This window comes from Penaeus vannamei, chromosome 15 (assembly GCF_042767895.1).
Source record: "Penaeus vannamei isolate JL-2024 chromosome 15, ASM4276789v1, whole genome shotgun sequence".
Classification (NCBI taxonomy): Eukaryota; Metazoa; Arthropoda; class Malacostraca; order Decapoda; family Penaeidae; genus Penaeus; species Penaeus vannamei.
The window spans coordinates 40125343-40130342 of NC_091563.1; positions in this window are offsets into that span (position 1 = coordinate 40125343).

Below are 5000 nucleotides of genomic sequence, written 5' to 3' on the forward strand. Positions count from 1 at the left end.
GCGTGTGTGTGAATATATATATATATATATATATATACATATATTTATGTATCTATCTATCTATCTATCTATCTATCTATCTATCTATATATATATACATGTGTGTGTGTGTGTATACATATATATAAGTATATGTATATATGTACACACACATACACACATATGTATATATATGAATATGTATTTTGTTTATATATATATACATATATATATATATATATATATATATATATATATATATATATATATATATATAGATAGATAGATAGATAGATAGATACAGACACACACACACACATAAATATATATATATATATATATACATATATATATCATATGTTTATATATACACATTTATATATATTTGCGTGTATATACCCACCCATACAGCCACAAACAAGGCCCCGCCCCCCGCCGGAGCACTCGGGCGGCAGCGACGGCGGTGTCGCGCTGACCAACGGCTGCTCCCGACGGCGAAGTACATAATATGTGCTGTATCATGTAATTGCCAAACGGACATTAACATCTTAGGACCGGAGTAACATATAGGTACTAAGTACTGCTATTACCGTCTACATTCACTTTTGGCAGCCTTGGTGGAGAGTTTTTGAACATTTACTCTCATTTCGGAAGGTAAGGAGACTCTCGCACCTCCTTGCCGGATCTCCGACGAAAGGGGAAGATCGGCTGCGAGGGATTCATGTTTGGGAGCGTTTTTTTGGAATTGTAATTGGTTGTTATTTATTTTTTATTCTTATATTTACGTAAGCACATGCATGCACACACATACATATAGACAAACACACATACACAGCACACGCACACACACACACATGCACACACAAACACACATAAACACACATAAGCACAAACACACACACATACACATTAATTATGAATTATACACTATTTATCTCCAATTTCTTCACCTTTTCATTTTTAAAAATGTTAATACATCGTATTTTTATAAATATCACTAAAAATAACGATGGAGGAATAGTTAGTGAATCGAATCCCACTGGAAAATAGAATATTAGTTTACATACCTCATACACTTTATGCCATTTGACTGAACACATCACTGTACTGTAACGCCTTTCCAGCCTATTTTTCCCACTACGAAAACCCACACCGTTCGAACGCGGGTTAACCTGACGTCTCCAGATCAAACTCATGTCAGATGGACGAAACTTTACGTAATACTTGCGGTCTTGTTGCAAAGTCATGTTAATAAAAAGGTTTTGCTGAAATTCGCTGTCCATGTGATCATCTTTGGCATGTCATTTTTTTGCCCCTTAAAAAAAGAAAAGAAAAGGAAAGAAAAAGTATAAAAAGAAAGCACGTGGATTCTCCAATTAATATATTCCAAATGGACATACGTAAGTAATGATAAAATTAGGTTTGGGAGAGAGTTAAGAGGGAGAACAAGAGGAAGAAAGAAAGAGAGAGAGAGAGGGAGAGAGAGAGAGAGAGAGAGAGAGAGAGAGAGAGAGAGAGAGAGAGAGAGAGAGAGAGAGAGAGAGAGAGAGAGAGAGAGAAAGAGATTGAGAGACTGAGAGAGATTGAGAGAGACTGAGAGAGATTGAGAGAGTTAGAGAGAGTTAGAGAGAACGAGAGTGAGAGAGAAAGAAAGAGAGAAAGAGAGAGTGAGAGACTGAGAGAGATTGAGAGAGACTGAGGGAGATTGAGAGAGAGAGAGAGAGAGAGAGAAAGTGAGAGAGAAGAGAGAGAGAAAGTGAGAGAGAGAGAGAGAGAGAGAGAGAGACAGAGACAGAGACAGAGACAGAGACAGAGACAGAGACAGAGACAGAGACAGAGACAGAGAGAGAGAGAGAGAGAGAGAGAGAGAGAGAGAGAGAGAGAGACAGACAGACAGAGACAGAGAGAAAGACAGATAGATAGATAGATAGATAGAGAGACAGTACAAACAAAGAGAGAGTGAATGTAAACCACCTCATATTCGTTATCGCTCCAAACCAAGTGAACTGATAACCGATATGGCATGAATACAAAACAAGAAATAATGATGGTGATTGTTGGAAATAAAGCAATATCGATTAGCGAAGTCAAAAACACATTAGTGAAACAGAGATGAGTTGATAGTATTTGGCAGTGTGTCGAGTAATAGCCACCGTCATGTTAAGTGTTATAAAAATCATATTTGGTCTGATACTCATCTCTGTTCATGATTTCCTGATCTCTTGTTGTCATGTCTATTAGTATACTTATATTACGAGTTATAGTGGATATTATGTAACACTGAATTCATACGACAAATTTTGAAAAATAGATTTACAACAGTTCGAGTGAATATTCTCGTACTTTCACAAATATATACGATTTTATTTCTTTAAGCTCTTCCTCTGTGAACGAAATAACTTGTGTTTGTGTGCGTGCGTGCCTGTGTGTGTGTGTGCGTCTGTGTGTGTGTGTATGGGTGTGTGTGCGTCTGTGTGTGTGTGTATGGGTGTGTGTGCGTGTTTGTGTGCCTGTGTGCGTCTGTGTATGTGTGTTGTGTGTTTTGTGTGTGTGTGTGTGTGTGTGTGTGTGTGTGTGTGTGTGTGTGTGTGTGCGTGCGTGCGTGCGTGTGTGTGTGTGTGTGTGTATGTGTGTGTGTGTGTCACGTCACAAGAACCTCCACGTTTACTCCTATACTACACACGACCCCCTTAGTCACACTGACCTAATGCAGATCCCATTACACGCAGAAAGTGAAGACAAGCTCGTAAAACTTGCCTGTCGGGGGAATGTGTATCTGGAAAATCATCATCATATGCGCTGTTATTCCTACTTTATCATCTCTCTTAATTCCCACTGATCAGCTGTGAATTCTGTGATCTGAAACCGTTGGAACGTGTAATATCAACTGACAGGCGATGGTCACCTACTTGTGCCGTTGTTAAAAGTGAGGGCGATTGGGGATACGAAATAGAGAGTAAGTGTGGAAAGTGTTATTGATAAGAATGTTCTTGAAGATTTAGATTTAATATTATTATTATTATTTTTTATTTTTTTTTTTTTTTTGGGGGGGGGAGATGGCATTTTTATTTTGATTTGATTTTTTTCTAAGACAGAAATTAGAGCATTTTGAATAAAGATCAACTTTCACTGCTTTTGTACGTTGTAATGACAGTCATGTAACTCCAAATACATGAGCACATACTGTCTCTCTGTCTCTCCCTCACACACATAAACGCACACATAAACACACACACACACAGGGATACCCGCACATCACACAAACACACACAACCACACGGCGAAACACACACAATCAACCACACACACATACACAAACACACAGACTCACACTCTCACACACACACTCAACCACAAACACATACACAAACACACAGACTCACACTCTCACACACACCCAACCACATACACATAAACACACAAACACACAACCCAGCACTCACACACACAAACAAAAACAAGCCATCTCCTTGAAGTGACGAAAAGAGGCATAATTAAACCAACCTTTACATCCCGGATCGAGAGAGAAACGCCACAATCCGAACTGCTTATTTTTCTCTAATGCTACACGTTCTTCTCGTGTTTATCCGTGAAATTACAGGGATAACAGTAATACAACGCATATACGGAGGTTACGTTATCTCTCGAGCTGACGTGACTGAGGTGACGGTGGCTGCTTACCTTGTGAATCTTTCTTGAAATACTTATATTATAGGGACATTGTTAGATAGTGCTTACGAACACGCGCATTCTTGCAAATGCATACACACGCGTATATACAAAATGTGAGTATACAATGTGTGTGTGTTTGTGTGTGCGTGAAAGATAGAGAGAGAAAAAAAGAGAGAAAGAGAGAGAGAGAGAGAGCGAGAGAGAGCGAGAGAGAGAGAGAGAGAGAGAGAGAGAGAGAGAGAGAGAGAGAGAGAGAGAGAGAGAGAGACTTACTATAATCAGGACGGAAAAAGTGGGTAATTATATTTATATCTATATCTATCTATCTATCTATCTATCTATATATATACATATATGTATATATATATATATATATATATATATATATATATATATATATATATATATATATATATATACACACATCACAGTCAAATGATTAAGCAAAACCATGTATGTTGTGTCATCATAATTCCTTACTTAGAGAAGCGAAGAAGAAATACAAGAAGAAGAGGAGAAAAATATCGAAGAAGAAAAAAAGAAAGAAAAAGATGATGAAGTCAGAAGCAGAACAAGAAGAAAATAAAAGAAGCATAAGAAAAAAAAGAGGAGGAAGAAGCAAAAGAAAAAAAAAAAAAAATCGAAAATAAATGATAATAACAACACCACCACCAACAACAACAATGAAAATAATATTAACAATAATAATAAAAACTATAATAATAATGATAATAAGCAAAAAACATCAACTTCAGAAGACAATGGATTCTGACGACAGGCGGGTGTGCTCTATCACAAGGACCTCGCGTGTTGTCTTCTGTTCTCGTCTGCATAAATTCTTGTCCGCCTTCTCGTTCTTCCTCTTCGTTAAACCTGCGAAAGCGTTAACGAAGGATGACAGGGAAGATGCGAGGACAGAGGGTGGTGGTGTGTTTTTTTTTTTTTTTTTTGGTTTGGATATGGGGGGAGGGGAGGGAGAGGTAGAGGGAGAGGGAGAGAGGGTGAGGGAGAGGGAGGGAGAGAGAGAGGGAGAGAGAGAGAGAGAGGGAGAGAGAGAGAGAGAGAGAGAGAGAGAGAGAGAGAGAGAGAGAGAGAGAGAGAGAGAGAGAGAGAGAGAGAGAGAGAGAGAGAGAGAGAGAGAGAGAGAAAGAAAGAAAGAGAAATGAAGGAAGAGAGAGAGAGACAGTTTGGGACTACCGTATTATCATAACACCTGAGCGACACTTTAATATTTTACCGTAACTTACTTTGATTGTCTGAGAAGGCCGGTGCGCATCTCCGTTTCCCAAGGATAGAGGAAGAAGCTGATCTAGCACCTGAAGCCGGTAGTTTACAGACCAAACGAGGCA